This window comes from Choloepus didactylus, chromosome 8, assembly GCF_015220235.1.
Source record: "Choloepus didactylus isolate mChoDid1 chromosome 8, mChoDid1.pri, whole genome shotgun sequence".
In the NCBI taxonomy this organism is placed as follows: domain Eukaryota; kingdom Metazoa; phylum Chordata; class Mammalia; order Pilosa; family Megalonychidae; genus Choloepus; species Choloepus didactylus.
In genome coordinates, this window is record NC_051314.1 from 73288689 (window position 1) to 73308824 (window position 20136).

Here is a 20136-nt window from a genome sequence, read left to right on the forward strand (position 1 = left end):
CAGAAAAATCATGCAGAAAGTATAAAGTTCCCATATACTCCCCCCCTTTACACACAGTTTACCTTATTATTAATATTTTGCATTAGTGTGGTAACTTTGTTGCAATTGTTGAATAATGTTACTATATGGTTTATAAATTATTAAATATATAGTCCATAGTTTACATTACAGTTCACTCTTTGTGTTGTACAGTTCTATAGTGTTTCAAACACTGAATTTTCAAGCACTGCATGTGCTGTATATTTGAAAATAAAGTGGGGAATTTTAGAGATGGTATTTAATGCCTATAGACCAAATGAGTTCACCTGGGGAGTGAGAATAAGCAGAAAAAAGTTCCAAAGCTGACCTCCAGTGTTCTTCAGCAACAGATAACGAGAATCTCGCTAAGCCGACTGAGAAGGAGTCCCTGCTTAGGTAGAAGGAAAACAAGCACAGGTGGTGAGTGTCCTTGGAAGTCTGGTGGGGGAAAAAAACATGTCAAGGAGAAGGGAATGATTAACCATGACACTTCTGCTAACAGGTCAAGAAAGATGAGAACTGAGAATTTAAGATTGGATTTAACAATATGGGCATCCTTTATAACCTTGACAGTTACTGTTTTGGTGGAGTCTTGGATACAAAAACATGATCAGAGTGTGTTTAAGAGAGAACAGGAAGAAAGAATTTCATACAGAAAGTATAAACAATTCCTTCAAGGGATTCGTCTCTATTAGGAAAAAGAAATCAGGCAGTCCTGTAAGATAAAAGCAAGGTCAAGAGCTGTTGTTGTTTTTTTTTTTCTTTTTGTTCTTTAAGTAGAAAAATGCCCAGCTTATTTGTATTCTAGTGAGAAAAACCCAGTAGAGTGTTAAAAGTTGCTGATTCATGAGAGACAGGGAGAGAGTGTGTTTGTGTGTGGGGGTGGGGTGGGGGGGCATGGACAGAGATTGGGAGAGAATGAATTGTGGAATCAGAGTTCTTGAAAAGGCAGAAGGGGTGGGAATGGAGTCTAGCCCACCAGTGGGCAGCCTTAACAATAAGCGTGGACAATTCCACTCAGGTATCAGGAGGAAGCAGTCTATATAGGCCCAAATACCGGAGGGTAGGTAGATGTGGTGGCAGGAACTAGTGGCGTTCTCTTCTGATATCTTCTAACATCTCAGCAAATCAGGAGTTATCTGAGATCAAAAATAGGGAAGAGGATATTAAGAGATTTGAAATGAGAGGAGACAATATAAAGTAGACCACCAAGAGAGTGGGAAAGAGATGGTAATGAAATATGTACTATGACTCTGGACTGCAGTAAAAGCCTGTTTGAGTTTTGTGGGCATGAATTTAAAGTAAGACCAGATAGTGTAATGTTTGTTTTTCTGTAGCCTTTGTTCAGTTGTGTAGGTGCAGACATGGAAATGGCAGAGAGTTGGATTTATCCAGGATTATAGTTGTATCATGATGCAAAGGAGTTGGATTTGAATGCTAGGGATGCCTGTAGTGATGGACCACAGAATTGGGGGGTAAGAAGGGGAGATGAAGATGTAATAGGAGGAAGAATAAAATGATGTTACTGTGAAGAAGGTCCTATTATTGGAGTAAGGGTCCTACAGGGAGTGTCCTGCACTGTTCTGGGATCATTAATATGCCATGTTATTTAAAGTTCATAGTCTTTCAGTGTTGATAGTGCTTTTCCTATTTTAAAGATGAGAAACCTAAGACTCAGAGAAGGTAAATGACTTCCTTCAGACCAGAGAACGCTAGAGAATCCAAGATTCGTAGGCATGGTCTTTTTGACTTCTTTTTTGATGATGCTTCCAGAATTGTGAAACAAGTATGGCATTCCTTCAAGGAAAATTACTATGGACAGCTCCAATAGGATGCCAGGCCAGTAAAGGTATTTAGGGTATTTGTATAGCCCTGTCAGAGCAATGTCAGAAAAGCAGTGGTGGTAGAAGAAAGATCACGATGAGTCGAATAGGAGTTTGGAAGTAAAGACAGCAAGTACAGACTGTTTTCAAGAAGTGTAACAATGAAGGGAAGCAGAGTTTGTGCCTGGAAGGAGAGGCAGGATTGAACATAGTAGCTTTTAGGGTGGGGTATACTTGAATTAGTTTATAAACTTAGAAAAAGGAAGCAATGGTAATAAATCTTAGTAAATACATAAGTCACCTTGTTTAATTGAGAATCATGATATCTCTGACGGATAAGTGAGTGAAATGAAAGCCTATTTAAGAGATTAGCTCATGGTAGTTATATTATGACTGGAAGATATATTTCCTAACCCTCAATTAAGTAATTTTCAGCATTTGAGTTTTGAACTCTAATAGCATATTTCTTCATACACTAGGGTCACACCCTATGCTCAGATGTATCTCAGAAAATGCACATCCACTAAGACAGTGCTATCTTCTCTAAGAACCCAGAGAGGTGGCTCACAATGTCTGGATTCCTGTTGACCACACTTTAAAGATTGTATGAGAGGGCAGGCCTAATCTTTAATGACATAAGTGTTGTATGATTAAATTACCACTTTGTGGTCAGTTTAGTATGTACTGGTAAAAGTGTACAAACTATGTATTCCCCTTTCCATAATTGAGAAGTCTCAACAAACTTTTGAGGTGAAAGTTGGAAAGTAATGTATGTACTAAACCCGTTTAATGTTTTAATATCCTCGAATGAGTTTATTTTCAAGAAAAGCCATCTTTTTGGAAATGTCTAGGGGGATTCACTATTGAATGAGGAGAAATGTTCATTACAGGGATGAGAATAAGGAAGAAACTTGCAAATATAAACAAAATAGATCAAACCTCATGAATGCCTTTTATTAATTTGTGGAATAAGTATTGAAGACATGACACAAATAAGGCAAATGTTTATAATTTAGTGAGGCACAATGGGTTAGTTGTGAGATTTAGGAGTCAGACACATATAGATGCCAATTCCTGCTCTAGCCTGTTACTTAGGGGTGTGAATTATTTAATCTCTAAGCCTCTGCTTCCCCATGTGTAATTTGGAAATAACACCTACTTTCCAGGGTTACTGTGGGGATCACAAATAATACACATGAGTATGATTTCCAGCCTCAATAATGGGTTAAATAAAGATAGCTGCTTTACTACTACTACTTCTAATATTTCTTTTGCTACTATTATTGAATAAAATGTAAGACAATCAGGAAACCTGTTTTCATTTCTGTCAGTGAAAATCTTGAGCAAATCATTGATTTGCTATGGAAGAATAAGATCTGCTCCTATACTTATCTCCGTCTGATATTGTGGGTTCCAACGAAAAAAGCCGTATTTATGATCATATGTTAAAAGATAAAAGTTTGTGTTTTACACCCAACCTGAAACCAGAGATTGAGCAGTTTTGGAAATTATTTTTTCATTTTCTTATTTGTAAAATATGGTTAATAAAATGAGTACTGTCTTTGTTGCAGGATTGTTGCAAAGTTCAAGGGAAACGATGTCCATGAAAGCACTCATAAAACTGCAATGTTCTAAAAAGGCTGGATGTAATGACTGAGGACCCCAGAAATGAAACTGGATTTCTATGTTCGCAAGGATTGTGCTTATACCTTTTGGATGATTCTGGGGCAGGTTCTATAACTGCTCTTGAGATCAGTAATAGGCTGTACTGCAGAAAGAGCACTTCAACTTGGTTATAAGGAGAAGCTTTATCAAGCTGTAAAGGATGTTGTGGAATAAGCTTCTTAGGAGGTTCTTCAGAATAGCTAATAACTTTCTCTCTAGAAAGTTTTAGTTTTATTTCAGCACAGAAGCCAAGAAAAATGAGACAATGATCTTTAGATTTTTTTCTAGGCCTTATGAAATTAATACAGAGAAGGGGGCAGTAGAGTTGTTTGCAGATAATTCAGCATTTGTCCAATGAGTGGTCTATGAATAGAAATGTGCTGTCATATTCTGTTGGAGAAAAGGCAGGCTTTTAAAAAGATGAAGAAGCAGCAGCTGAAGAGACAGATTCCTGCCCATCCCTGCCACTACCCCAGTGTGGTCCCCAGGAGTGACAGAGACAGTGCCCAGAAGCCAGAGGGAAAAGTGATCGATACCTACTGGCAACCATCTGGCTAGGTGTCCCAGCAGTTGTGACACTGGAGGTGGGTCATGAAGAATAAAGGGTTTCATTTGCCTTAAAATATTAAATAAAGATGTTTACAAAGAATAAAGGATAAAAGTAGACTCTAATATCACTACCCACAAAAACTGATTGCCACCATTTGGGTATATATCCTTTTTGATATCTTCTATGTATGTACAAGCATGTCTACAAAATGTCTGCCTTAAAAATCTGGGACACACATTCTTTTACTATGCATATCAATGTGACTTTGAGTACCTGTGTTACTAGTTATATGATGTCTCTCTTACTATACTTCTGGATCCCCTCCTGTCATGTGAATACCAAAACCCAAAAAGGTTATTTCTAATTGCCATTACTTCACAAATGGAAAGCACATCATAGCCAAGTCATACTATGACCCAGATGAGACATGACCCAAGCACACAGTGACCCAGGTGTGCAGTAATCCAGGTGTCCAGGTACATGGTGACTACCATGTATGTAGTGAGCAAAGCATCCTAGGCACTGTATGACCCAAGAAAATGGAGACAGAAGCCCACAATGGCCAAAGGTTGCTGTGACCCATCCACAAAGATCCCAGCATAATAAAGCAAACATACTGTGGCCAAGGCATGCTATGATCAAATCACTGTGAACAACACACCCAGTGACCTAGGCTTGGTGCCATGACAAAAGTGTACTGTTACAAAATTGCTCAGGGACCAATATGCTGGGACCCAAGGAGCACTGTGGTCCCGATGTTGTGACCAAGGTGCACTCCGACCAAGTTGTGCCAAAGTCTAAGGCATTCAGTAACCAAGGCAAGTTGTGACCAACGCATTTGGCAACCACTGAGCTCTATTGACACAGGCATGCTATGAACAGGGTGTTCTGTAACTAAGGCGTGTGGAAATCAAAGAACACTGTGACCCAGGAGTGCTATAACCCAGGGGTCCCATCAGCAAGTTGCTCGACCCCACAAGCCTGCCGCCAGTGCCTCTGTTGACCAGCTGGTAGTTTTCTGGGAGCAAGAAGTAGAAAGAACTAGGCCCTTTCCCCAGAGTCATTCTCAGCTATTGTTGCCCCATAGACAGAGGCCCAGACAAACCTATGTAACTCCTTTCTCTCATCCTATAGCTCTGTGGTCCCCACACTCACACCATACATATCTCTTATCATCCCTAACCCCTACTCTATCTCTCTTGCAGAAGCTTCAGGGTGGCAGTGTAAAAATTAAAGATTGCAAACTCATATCAACAAAGGTCAGACATATAATCTAAATGTGTGCACTGGACCACGTGTGATCACCAGGGAGTGGCAGGGACTGTGGTGTCTATGAAGGACGTCAGCAGTTAAAATACTGTGTGGGCCAAGGCACTCTAGATGTTCCACTGCTAATATGAGACCTCTAGTATAGACCATTTGTGCCCACAAGCAACTTTGTAGTGAACAAGTATCTTGTGCATCCCCACCAGTGATCCCCTTTTACAGATTTCTCCAGACTCCCTCACGCTGGACCTAACATCAGACCAGGTGTTTCTAAATGAGAAATACAGATTTATGTTTCTAATCCAGGAGGAGTAGGGTCTAAGTATAAGAGAGAGCTATTAAAGCTAACTACCATACTTTTGTAAATGAAAGCTGTCAGAGGGGAACATTCTTAAGGGTTTTCTTGGTTTCTTTATTCTCCCCCTGCCCAAGGGAAAAACGAAGCCTGCCTTTCGGGCCAGGTGTTCTTTACAGCTAAGTGACGGAGAGGCTAAGCTCACTCAACTTTTCACAAAGTAATAAAAGTTTATATTGGCTTTGTGAACATCTGTAATTTAAGCACATTGCATAAAAATAAAACAAACAAAATAAAAGAAAACATGGCGTTTATTTTCAATTCTGTTTGTAAATCTCTCATGCCCACATGAAACTCCACAACTGGGTGTTCTCAAGTGAGCCCAGGCTCACCCCACCCTCACCCCACCTCATTCCTACAGATGTTAATGTAAATCAATTAGGGGCTGACAAGGCAATTGGCTGCCTGACAAACGTTCCAGAATAATGCAGCTCAAGAGAATGTGGAATTTCTGAGTTGCTGGTTATAACGCTTTCAATATAGCTGTAAAGTCCATGCCATGTCAGCACAGGTGGAAAGCTTGAGTCGTAAACAAAATGTTTCCTCGATTCCAAAACAGCTCCCTAGATGATTGACCAAAGAAAGTTGTGATTTAATTCAACCACTTAAACTTTCAAAGAGTAAAAACCAGAACTTCATCAGATTTAGATGCTAAAAAAAAGAGAGCAAGAAAGAGAAGGAACAAAGAAAGGAAGGTGGGAGGAGAATGTGTGAGTGGAGAGAAGAGGGAAGAAAGAACACTGGCAGCCAAGTATTAGAATGAACACGAGCTGCTCCAGATGAAGCAATTAGAGTAGTAATTATTTGGAAAATAGTAAAAGAAAAGACCATGGCTAGACATGTGTGGTTCCAAGGGAGTAATTAAAGGAAGCACACCACTTCTCCCCCTCGGTGGACCACAGCATGTCATGCATGCAATGACTTATATTTTCCACTGTGTCTTAATGGCTAAGGATGGAATAACTCATGATTCATGTGGTTCTACTAGACCCTTTTCCATAATGAGAAGCCTAATGGACTTAAGCCAATTACATTATTTGAGTTGGGGATGGAAGGAGGAACTGTAATTCTCACAAGTTTTCTCTGGGAATCTCCTCAAGGGTAGGTAGTCTGTTACTTTTAGTATTCCCCATAACTTTTAACTCTGAGAACATAGAAGGCACGTGAATGAATACAATGAAAAGAATGTCATCAGTGATGCATTATTTCAGGACACATGCAATAAGTGGGGCAATTATTAACAAGTTTAGCTGAAGACCTAAAATTTGAATATACCCAAGTGCTATATTTTTTAATGGATTCTCATTACTCTGTCAGATTTGCTCTTAATTCTCCATAGTTTTGGAAGTCATTTTGTCCAAGTATATTTTGATTATTTATGGGAAGTATAAAAACCTTCTAGAGATATAAATATTAAAAACATATTACTATCTGAATTGATGCTAATGCATACTCTTATTTTTGGAAAGACACCTAAGTAGAGGAAAAGAATTCTTATTGCCAAGATGGTACTTGGTTTTATTTTTATGTTCTTCCATTTCACATTTTACCTAGCTTCTCTGCCAAAGTTGTGAATATCTATATATGCACATAGATGTGTGTTTATGTAATTCTGTGTATGCTTTTAGGATACTTCTATTAATGGTACTAAGTATGATAAATATGTCATTACATTCCTCTCTGATGTAATAACTACAGGAGCTGAAGATAGTTTAGTCTATTATCTGCAAAATGATGAATACTTTTCATCATTTGTGAATTGCAGTTATGCTCACTTTTCTGTTCTTGCAGCTGATTGTGACTTTCATTAGGGACATCAGGAATTCCCAGTGTATCAGTATTTGTAAATTTCTTAATTCTTGACTTCTATTTTCATAACCTTAATTCACTAAGTATTTTCATTATTAACATCTTTGGACAAGATCAAAGCCCTACTTAATCAAAAGTAATTAAGTAATTAAAAGCAATTATCCTTTTCTTCTTTCGCTAATTTAATTTTTATCTTTCTTTCCCATTACAGATTTTATTTTTACAATCCCATGGAATATAAAACCTGAAGAGAAATCTTCCAACTAACTATTTCTACAAACTCAATTCCTACATTTGCTTATTGTGCAGGACACCCAGCAATATTCATATTTCAATGTGCTATACATTTCCTAGTCCCCAGGTCTTAGCATATACTATATTTCCTTTTCCAAAAGATAAGCCTCTGTCCATTCAAAACACTCTGGTTCATTCTTAAGGTCTAAGTTTCAAGGCCTCCTTCCCCAGGAAGCTTTTGAGGCTCCCTAGATAAGGTGAGTGCTCCCAGGATCCCTGGTCTTTTTAAGTTCCCATTCTCCTAGATGACTATTTTAAGTCCCTCCTTTCTCTTATCTCCTACTCCTCAGTTCTCACTTTCAGTTAATTTTACTGAGAAAACATAAGCAAAGGGAAGAGAATTTTTATAAGCCCCTCTACTGCCTATCTACCTGCAACTATACCCCCAACATCTCACAGTGTCTCTTGTTATTTTGGATAAACTGTCCATTTTCCAACCAAAGACCAAATCTTCTGTGCTGTTTCTGGCTTATGCATCACTCCCCATTAACGTACTTTCCTTCTTCTCTGGCAGGAGCAGCCTAAAAATAATTTATACAAAGAGCCACGTTCATGCTGCTGCTGTTACTACCGTCACAATGCAAGGCCCCCTCTGGGTGCTGCTCCCGGTCTCCACGGTCATTTGTGGGCACAGCCCAATGGTGGTTTCTTAGTCATTGCTGAAATGAACACTCTTGCCTCCCACCACATGGCTTCCATAGGTGAGAAAACTTTCACTGATGACACATGAGCTGTTGGACAAATTTCTTGCTTTCTCCTCTTGGATGGACTGTTCAGGGACTTAATGACTTCAAATGTATCTCTGAAGATGACCTGCAAGACTGAGCAACAAGTTTATCATAAAGCTATGGCCCAATCAGTAATATTCTCTTATATTTGCTCTCCTTCCTTTCCCATCATATTCCCTTTATCCTCATTTCTGCTTTCCTAGGATTTCACACTCCCAATAAAATGTGAACACATAAGACTGTTTTTCTAGAGAATCCATGCTAAGACAGCTCCACTTTTGCATTAGATTCCCACCCCCACCCCCTTGCCTCCTCAAGGACACTGCTGCAATAACCCCCCCCCTTTCTTGCATCATCAATTTTTCCTCTCTCCGGAATCTGTTTTATAACGATACAGTCAAATGTCATTTCTCTCATATTAAAGATAAAAACCCTTTCTGGATGCTATTTCTTTCTCCATCAGCTCCATTTGTCTCCTTTTTATATTTTTCTGTATTTTTAAACCACAAAACTCTTGAAAGAGTTATATTAACTCCTTTCTTCCTATCCTCTCATGTAACTACCCCATCAAGCTTTTGTACCCTCCTTTCCTCTAAAAGAATGCTTTCTTTATGGTCGCTGATGATTTCCACATTTCCAAATCCAGTGGTTATTTATCAGTCCTCACTCTATTTGACTTACCAACAGCATCTGACAGTTGACCAATTGCACCACGTTAAAACATTTTCTTCTCTTGGAATTCTAAGATATTTTCCAGCTACCTCGGGAAAGCTTCTTCTCACTTTCTCCTCATAACCCCAGTATCTCTTAACATGGGAGTCCCCAAGCTCAGTCTTGAACTTCTTCCTCTCTATCTATACTCACTTTTGATGTGTGTTATCTTGCTCATGAATTTAAATACCATGTAAATACTGATGATTCTCAGATTTATGTATCTAGCCTTAATCTCTCCTCTGAATTCCTTCTATTCTTTTGCCTTCTTGACATCTCCATTTAAATGACTATTAGTTATCTTGAACTTTACAAGACCAGTGGTGAATTCCTTACCTTATCCTCGCAAAAGCTGTCCCTCCCTCTTTCTTATAAATTAACACAAGAACATTTATATAGGGATTATTTTACTACCTCTATTTTTGATATACTTTGGACCTCAGGACTTATCTTTTAATACACAGCAATAACTAAAATGCCTACGTAGAACAATGGTCAGACAATCTGAACTTGTCTAACAGCTCACAGGCAAAGGACCCTTCCCTCTGCGTTTCCTTCCCAATCCCAACCACTACCCAGTCAGCGTACTGCTCCAAGACATCTAGTTTAACAATACCATTCCCCACATACAGCCATTACTAGGTATTAACAGAAAAAAATATTTGAAGTGTTTTTTACACTCTCTACTTTTAACAATATGTTGTATACTTCTAAGCATCTAGAAAGACTAGATATTTCAAACAAGGATTTAATTTATCCATGATACACACAGTAGCATTGAGTAAATCCTTTGTTACACAGGTAACAAAGGATATAATCCAAAAGTGTCTTCTAAATTGGAACATTCTGGCATAGTACCCTTCCCCTTCTCACCTCTCTCAACCCAGTGGTTGCATCTGCAATGCTCAGAGGGGATTTTCACCATTTTGCTTCGACAAGTAAAATTCCATCATTTTCAGAATAAACTTTCCCTATAAATTTTAACACAAAATGTACAAAATGTATTAGTTTACAAACTCTATTACTGTTACACACTGGCAACTTCTTTAACATCTAGAAAAGTTAGATTATATAAAATTAGGACTCATTTGTGCATTACATATACTATATGCATGTTAAAGTAAAGCAAAATGCTCAGAACATATGGGATGATGGTTTACCTTGTCCAACTATAGGCTTACTGGCAAAGGGCCCTTGGCACTTCCTTCTCCCTCCACCCTGAAAGAGCACAAACATAATGTTTACTACTCTGGAAGTGGTTTAATCATTCCATTTCCAAAAGATATTTCATATGAAGTCTAACAAAACAATGTCTACAAAATATGTTATTTTACTACCTCTACTTTTAACATACTTTGTGCACTTCTAAACATCTAGAAAGACTAGAAGTTTCAAAGAACTACTTAAATTTGTTCACTATATACACAGAATTGTTGAATAAACTACACACATGTAACAATGGTTATATCTGAAAGTGTCTTCAAAGTAGAAACATTCTGGTCTAGATCCCTTCATTTCTTCCAATTCCTTATTTCCACCATAAACCCAGTGGATGAGTTACAGGAGCATGTGTCACTTAGATGTGCTTTAGAATTTCAATTCTAAAAGTCTTTTTCAGAAGACAGCCTTTTTATGAATTTTAACACAAAGTGTACAAAATGTGTTAGTTTACTCACTCTACTTTTTGTTATACATTGGTAATCTCTTTAATATCTAGAGACTAAATATTATAAAATTAGAACTCATTTGTCCAGAATATACACAATATGTACATTAGAGCAAAGTTAACAAATGCACATAACATATAGGGCAATGAATGATCAGAAATTTTCTGGTACACACTAGCAAAATATCTCTTGCAATTTCTTCCCTCCCACCTCCCTCAAATCAATGAACAACTACAAGAATACGATGTTCAGAGGTAGTTTAACCATTTTATTCCCAAAGACAATATTTCTGACCAATTTTTAAAAGGTATTTACAGTGTTTTCCTACTAATGCTATTTTTAAACGCATCAAGCACCTCTAAACATTTAGAAAGACTAGATATTTCAAATAAGAACTCACTAGTCCACTATATACACAGTATTGTTAAATAAGATTGCACACACATAACAATGGTTATAATCTGAGGTATCTCCTAAGCATGACCAACTTGGCCTTGAACAATACCCTCCTCACCTCCTCTTCTCCACAACAGTTCAGTGGACAAACACAGCCAAGTGTAGTGCTTAGAGATGGTTGAAAAAATTCATGCTCAAAAGTCATTTACAGAAGACAGGCTTTCCAATGACTAAAAACACAAAGTATACAAAACATGTTAATTGTACTAACACTACTTTGTCATAAACTGGCAACTTCTTTAACATCTAGAGACCAGATGTTGCAAAAGTAGAACTCATTTGTCCATTTTATACACTATATATACAGCCAAACCAAATGCACAGAACATACAGAGTTTTGTCTGAACACACTAGCATATTACCTTTGGCAATTGCTTCCCTTCCATCAACTCCAAACCACTAAACGAGTATATAGACAGTAGTATGCTGCTCAGAGAGATGATTTAACAATCCCATTTCCAACAGACACTATTTCCTACAAATTTGAGCAAAATGATATTTACAAAGTAATATTTTACTACTTCTACTTTCAACATACACTGAGTACTTCTAAACATCTAGACAGACTAGATGTCTCAAATAAGGACTTAGTTTGTCCTCTATATACAGAGCAATCTTGAATAAAGTATACATATGTAACAACAATTATAATCTGAAAATGTCTTCTAATTATGAGCATTCTGGTCTAGAACCATTCCTTTTTATTCCTCCTCCACCAACCCTTTGGACTGTAATGCTTGAAATTTCAGAAGACAATCTTTCCTAAGAATTTTGACATGAACAGTACAAAAAGTATTAGTTTATTAACCCTATTTTTGTCATGCACTGGCAACCTCTTTAACATCTAGAAAACTAAATGTCAATTAGGATGTGTTTGCCCTTTAAATGCACTATATACACAGCAAAATGAAACCAAATGCATGAACATGGTTAATCTTGCCTCATTACAGACACAACAGCATAGAGCTCTTTGCACTTCCTTCTCCCTCCTCCCCCAAACCAGTTCACAAAATGTGTACAAGTCAGCAGTGGTTTGGCCAAACCCACAATACTCAAGAGAATTTTAACAAAAATATATTTACAAAATGTGTTCTAATTCTGCTTTTAACATGTTAGGCACTTCAGAATAAGAGAGATAGTTCAAAAAAGTACTTAGCATTGTTGACTATACATAGAGTAGTGAGGAATAAAATGTACACACAGAATGATAGTTATAATATGAACATGTCTTCTAAATAGCACCAATCTGGCATAGAACCTTCTCTTCCTCTTCTTAGCTTTCGGCTCCATGTCCTCTATCCCACAGAACAAGTGTTGATGTGTGTGTTGCTCCCAGTGTCACTTACAGCTGAGACTAAATTCCATTTTAATGTCATTTCCAGAAGACATTGCTATGATTTTTTTTTTTTTTTTTTTTTTTTTTTTAACAAATAGACGTTACAAGACGTGTGATTTTTCTAACCCTTCTTTATTATACTTTGGCAACTTCTTTACATCTAGAAAGCCTACATGTAGCAAAAGCTTTCTTTTAAAAGGTTGGGGGCGAAAGTTGAGAGCAGCTTTTTCACATTATATATGCAGACCTTCTATAAACAGCCGGCAAATCTTCCCAAAGGGTGGTGGGCACTTCTTATTGGACAAATGTGGCACCTTATTCTATTTCTCTCTTGCAATATCAAGCAAGCTCTGGTAGAACGATGGCCTGCTAACCTTCTTTCCCCTGTCATCATCCAGGGCTTTGCTCGCCTTCCAGCTCCATTAAGGCCTTTGTCCACCGTTGTCGGGACAAGGTGGCATCTCGTCCAACTGGGATGGAGCAGTCACCCAGGTCCCGGGTCTGCGCGACTGCGTGGCCTGAAGAGAAGGCTGAGTTTGAGTCCACCCAGATCCGCCTTCTGGGCCCTGAAGTCCCCTAACTGCCCTCCGCGGCCTCCAGGAAGCCGCCATTCTCTCCCGGCCCGCCGCCCCGCAGGTTTGACCAGGTAAACCCGGCAGGCAGCCGGCGGGGTGCAGGCTCGTCGCGGCCACCGGCGCCATCAGGTCACCGCGCGGGAGGGGTGCGCAGGGTCCCCACCTGCCTCAGGCCTGCACCCGGCCAGTGCGCGGTCGCGGCGAGGCCGCCGGGTCTCCGCAGGGCACCGACCGCGGGCTCTCCTGTGTCCCCAGCTCACTCTGCCCGGGCCGGAGAAAGCAGGCCACACGCCTTTGCACCGCGCTCTCCGCGGAGACTGACTTGGGACAGCCCAAGGACCTTTTAAAGCACGATAAATTACATCATTTGATCCTTACTGTAAGCCTATGAAGTAGATCCCTCGAGGTAAGTCCTTTTGATACCATCATTTTACAGGTGAGGAAATTGAGGCACAGAGAAGCTAACCACTTTTTTTTTCCCTAGGTTAGAAAAGTTAACACATGATTTACCCTAGGTTAAAAAATATTTAGTTTACAACAGAGCCTGGATTTGAACCCACACATTCTACTTTCCAGCCGAGGCACCTAAACACTAGGGTAGTGAGATTGAATTGTTCATATTCTTATTGGTTATTTCTTTTCTTGCTTTTATGAATTGACTATTTGAGACATTTTCCCATTGTCCCTTTGGGATGTTTGTGGTAGGTTGAATTACCTACCCCAATTTAAAGCTATTCTTAACCTTAATCCACATTACTGTGGGTGTGATCCCATTGAAGGTAGGATCTCTCAAGGATGTTATTTTAAATTAGGATTTGGCCCCACAGAATGAGGGTGGGTCTTAATCCAGATTACTGGAGTCCTTTATAGGCAGAAGAAATTCAGACATAGCCAGAGAAAGCCATGAGGAGGACCTGGAAAGTGGAAGTCAGTGGGAAACTGGGAGAGAAAGGAGAGGAGATGGCCATGTGATGGGAAAGCCAAGGAACCCAAGGATTGATGGCAAGCCAGAATGATATTGACCCTGTGAGGAAGCAAGCCTTCTGGCCTCCAGAACTGTGATGCCATAATTCTCAATGTTTAAACCAATCCATTGTGTGGTATTTGTCATAGCAGCCTAGGAGACTAAGACGGTTCAATTTTTACTATGTGAGAAATATTTATATATTAAAGATAGAAATATTGTGTCTATGATATAGTTTGCAAATATTTCTGAGTGTTGTTTCTCTTAGTTCTATATACAGTAATTTGACTTTACTGAGGTTTTATATGTTTTGTAATAAAATATATCACTTGCATTTTTTATGGCTTCTACTTTTGGAATGATATTTTGTAAGTCACTTCCATACCAGAAGTCTATACATATCCACCTATTTTTAATTCTAGTGCTTTCAGGGGTTCATCTTTTTACATTTAAATTACTGAGCCATCTGAAATTTATTTTGATGTGAGAAAGGGATCTTTTTTTTTTCCAGATTATTGAAGTGTTCCAAGACTCTTTATTAAACTATACTTTCTTTATCTAATGATATGAAATGTTTCCTTTATTATTTACTAAATTCTTATGTACACTTGGGTGAGTTTTGGGATTTTTAACCTTAATTTGAGGAAGGCATATTTTGAAGTGCAATGTTATGTGTTTTTTAGTGTTGTAGTTTGGAAAGAACATGAGATTTGGACTTAGTAGTGTGTAATTCAAGCAAGCAATTTATTTGGTCCTGTTTCCTTCTTTGTCAAACAGGGAGAGACCACAATATTTGTCCAACCTATAACTTGGGTTATTGTGTAGAAAAATGAACTTTTATGGGAAAATGTTTTATTAACCAAAACACTTTGTAGATGCTTTCAGTTATATAATATGTGTTACATATTGAATAGTCATTTTAAAACATTAATGGTAGAAAACAATTTGCTTACTTAAACTGAACTGAATAAAAGAGAAATTAATTTCTCAATTCCCATTCAGTGCTCACTCCTAACCAGATCATTAGTTTCTTTTTTTTGTAAAGGAGGAAGAACCTTCAGACTCAATAAGAAGGAAGGCAGCTATTCTCCTTGTCTATATGATAGCTAATTCTCCCTATTTTCTCTTTTCAATAACAAATTATTTCTTTGAAAAGTCAATGGGAGTATGTTTCTTTTGAATAGGAAAGCAGATGTGGACATTTTCCCAAACAGAAAGACACGGATACCAGACAGGTCTCTGGGACAATTACCAGACAGGTCCCTGGGATAATTATCAGCCCAAAAGGGTCCCTGCACATCTGTTTTTCCTAGCAGTAAGAGTAAGACTCCATGGTCTTACCCAGGTGAATGGCTCAGAGGCCCTACAGGTTGGCTCAATCAGCTGTAGTTCACTATTGACAGTGAGCAGATTGAAGGATTCCTACTGCTCTAATTGGGCTAGTCAGACAGAGAGGCATCCCCTGAAAAGAAGGACATAAGATATCCTGGAAAGAGCTTTCCCCTTAAATAGCTCCTACAATTTTGACCATAGTGTCTAAAATTACATCAACACTTGGGCTTTGATGTTCTTTCTGGTTGTGCAAAGAATCTTTGAAAGGACCTTGAAACCAAGTGGTGATGCTATTTCACTACTATGACAAAAAAATCTTAGGAGATATGTGTCCTGATTCTTTCACTTTGATGCAAATTCTTCCTTATCTGAACTCCATCTCACCTGAAATCTCTCTTAGAGGTAAGTATATGCTACCCTGGATTAGAGTTATTTGTGGACTCTAACCTCTAGGACCCAGAGTAAACTCTTGAATGTAGTTTTATTACCTAGGAAGAGTACCTTGCATAGAGCAGTTAACCATTATATGTTAGTTGTTTGAAACCAACATCAGTGTTTTGGGGGAAGTTATTAAGAACCAGAGAAAAACAAACCTTCCAAACACGGAAAGGAAAAACAAACAAAAAGTTGTCAGCATTATGGGTTTGTCTCCAAGAACCCATTAAATAAAAATATATTTATTATTGCTTAAGTCTCTCTCTCATACTCCAAACCATCTTCAGTGGTTGCCTCGCATTCTTCTGCATCACCCACTACATCCTATTCATGTGGCACCCATGAACAGTTCTATTGCTGACTAAGTGTACAGCCTCCCTCACTCTCCTCCATGCATCAAATACTGCCCAATTTTTGAGACTCATCTCAAAATCTATATCTTCTAAGAAGTCATATATTCATCAGTTATTTTTACATGCTTATGTTCCGTCAGTATAACTAGACCATTAATTCTTTGAGGGAACATACCGCGTTTGTACTTCTTTAAATCACCTTTAGTACTATGTCAATACTTCAGTGAGTACTGAATAAATACTTGCTTAATTAATTTCCTAGCACACATAGTATGTCTAAGAGTCTTGATAGGCAACTTAAAAACAATCTCTGGAACCTGTCCTTCATTTTATTGCTCATTTCTCCTTTCTCTTCCTCCTCATTTAGCCCATTGTACCCAGAGGCTGCTCAACAAATGTTAATGGCCGTGATCTTTTCAATCAACAATTTGTAAAGTGAGTGATTATTGTCTATAAGTGACAAGGGAGACACTATTTTCTATTCATGCTAATAAAAGATGTGGCTTATGAAGACAATAATCTACAAACAACGAATGGAAAAACTATACTCTATAGCTCTTCCAAAGCAAATAGGCCCCAAATTCAGGAGGAAGAGTGACACCTATTGCTCACTAGCTGCTCCTCGATGTTTCCTGTGGTTTCCTCCTGCCTATATCCATGCCTGTGTCAACAAAGTGGACTATAGATACTAGCATGTCTGATGCACTGCGGTGCTTATTAGCCCTTTGTAATACTGGACATCTCGCCCAGCAGCATTTGGTTTGTCAAGTTTATTGGCAGTTCACACATTCAGCAGCAGCTGTATTTTAATCCATGCCCACCCAAATATCAAGTTGTTAAAGATGAGAGAAGAGCTATGTGAAACTCAACTAAGGCATATCTTTTTAGACTAATTAGGAAAGCCATGAATTATGAAGGAATGGTTCCACTAACGGTGCCTAGTGAATCTGACTTCTTTGGATAAAATTATAGCTCTGTAATTTTAAAGAAAAAATGAAAGCTTTAAGTTTTGTGTTATGTGTGACCTATATAAAAAATATCTTCTCCTAAAAGGTCATTGTCAACAGCCAGCAGGACGCTGACTTTTATGTGGTCAATCTGTATTTTTTTAAGAGATAGAGCATAGCTGAGTGAGGGAAGTCTGTCATCCAGTCTCAACTTCAACACCTCCAGGGGCAGGAATTGTACTACAGCCTGAAGCAGATACAACAATCCAGCATGGAACTAGCTTTAGCTATTTAGTTACAGCACTGTTGAACAGACTCAATGGTGAAATGTATATAAAAACATTTTGAAATGTGTTTAGTATTACCACAAGGCATAATGGCTACAGTGAATGACATGTCTGTCCAGAATTCCAGAGAAATTAGATCATCTCTATGACAGAACTTTCAAAAGGTGATTATCCTTTTGAATAGTATAATATATATATGAAACTGTGCAGGAAGATCATTTTTCTAAAGTATATAACTATCTTTGCAGTTGTTGAAAAAAGCTGGCACCAAAAAAAAACTTAAATTTCTATAAATGCCTCATAATCAACATGTTAAATACTTTCATTTATGTAATGCTTTATAAATTACAAAGCTGTATTTGTTTACATTGAACAAAAAATATTTATTATGTTCTAGATTTGGTGTGATTATCTAGTGGCACAAAGTCCATGTCCTCAAGACAGTCTCAAAATTAGTTAATTTCAAAACAATGTGGAAGAAACAAATTGGAGAACAGAAAAGGAACATTTAGGCCCAAAGTTACAAAAGATACAGAGCAAAAATTTCCAGAGGAACTGACAGAGTGGAAGGTTTGTGGGTGGAAGCAGGTGGAAATGGAGGGGGCAGGATGAAGGGACCAGGAAAGGTTTTCTAGGCAAGGAACAGCATGAGCCAAGACATGGGTTGGCTGAGAAGAGGAACAGAACCAAACTACAGTCAATGAGTGTTGTTTTTCTGACTGTGTTTATGGGCAGAGAGGAGGTAGTAGGGAAGTGAGAGTGTAGAAAATGAAGAGAGAGAATCATGAAAGAGACAGAGAGAGAAAATATGATGGAAGGAATGAAATCAAGTCAAGACGAAATGTTTGTGCTATGACTATGCATTTTTGAAAAACTTGTGGCTCACATTCTCTTTATCCAGTGTGTGGAGAGATGAGTAGAAAAATGGGAACAAAAATTAAATGAATAATAAGGGGAGTGGGAGAGATGGGATGTTTTGGGTGTTTTTCTTTACTTGTATTTTTATTCTTGTTTTTATTTTTTTCTTGGAGTAATGAAAATGTTCAAAAATTGATTTTGATGATGAATGCACAACTATATGATGGTACTGTGAACAACTGATTGTACACTGTGGATGACTGTAGTTTATATGAATATATCTCAATAAAACTGAATTTTTTTAAAAAAATAGACTGTTTGGTCTTAAAGATGAGAAAGGAAACTTTACCCTCTAGTCTGGGGAAAAAGAAAGAAAAAGGAGTTAGATGACAACAAATTTTTGGGAAAACAAATTACAAGGAAATTCATGTTGGTCAACTCAGGATATTTGCCATTTTTTTTTTCTTTTGGTCAGCTTTTATTGAGATAAATTAATGTGATAAAATTCATGAATTTTACATATAAAATTTGATGATATTTGACACATTTATACTGTGGCGTAACCACCACCACAATCATGACATGGAATATTCCCATCACCCCTCAAAATTCCATTATGCACCTTTGCAGTTATTTTCTTCCTCTCCCTTCCCCCCAGCAACCACTGATCTGCTTTGTGTCACTTTAATTTTGCCTTTTCTAATGTTTCTTATCAGTGGACTCATGCAGGATGTACTTTTTTTCTTTTTTTTTTCCTATTGAAGATAATATACACATAGATAAGATCATATATTGTGCTGGTTTGAAGCTGTTATGTACCCCAGAAAATGCCATGCTATTTTAATCCATCCCTGTGGGAGCAGACCTATTGTGGGTGGGACCATTTGATTAGGTTGTTTCAGTTGACATGTGACTCAGCCCATTCCAGGTGGGTCTTTTTTTTTTTTAAATGCAATTTTGTTGAGATGTATTCACATTATCATATAATCCATCCAAAGTATACAATCAGTGGCTCACAGTATCATCATTTAGTTGTGCATTCATCACCGCAATCAATTTTAGGACATTTTCATTACTTCGAAAAAAAAAAAAAAGAAAAGAAAAAAGAAAAATAGAAAAGAATACCCAAAACATTCCATACCCCTTATTCTCCCTATTATTTATTTATTTGTCTTTATTTCATTATCCCTGTACCAGATAAAGGGAGTGTCAGTCACAAGGCTTGTACAATCCAGTCACATGATAAAAGCTATATGGTTATAAAATCATCATCGAGAATCAAGTATACTGGATTACAGTTCAGCACTTTCAGGTATTTCCTCCTAGCTATTCTAATACACTAGAAACTAAAAAGGAATATCTATTGTAGGGGTTTAATGCTATAAATTTCCCTTTAAGTACAACATTTATTTCATTTCACAAATTTTGAAATGTTCTCTTTTCATTTTAATTCAGTTCAAAATACTTTCTCATTTCCTTTTTTATTTCTTCTTTGACTCCTGAGTTATTTAGAAGTGTGCTATTGTGTTTTCAAATATGTAGACATTTTTCAGATATCTTTTTGTTACTGATTTCTAATTTAATTCCATTATGGTCAGAGAGCATAACTTTTATGACTTGAGACTTGTATGACTTAAGACTTATTTTCTGTGTTAAAATATAGTTTAAATTGTGATGCACCGTGTGCTCCTAAAAATAATGTGTATT

At 37.7% G+C, this 20136-nt stretch overlaps 1 long non-coding RNA gene across 1 annotated transcript in view; it reads right to left on the minus strand.

Moving 5' to 3' along the window:
- Positions 1-2698: 2698 nt before the first annotated feature.
- Positions 2699-20136, minus strand: part of LOC119542344 — a 355847-nt gene continuing 338409 nt past the window's right edge. The window contains exons 3-5 of the long non-coding RNA XR_005218455.1: positions 10380-10437; positions 10093-10190; positions 2699-8601 (exon numbers count right to left, since the gene is read on the minus strand). This is a non-coding gene — a long non-coding RNA (uncharacterized LOC119542344). The remainder of the gene's footprint in view (positions 8602-10092; positions 10191-10379; positions 10438-20136) is intronic.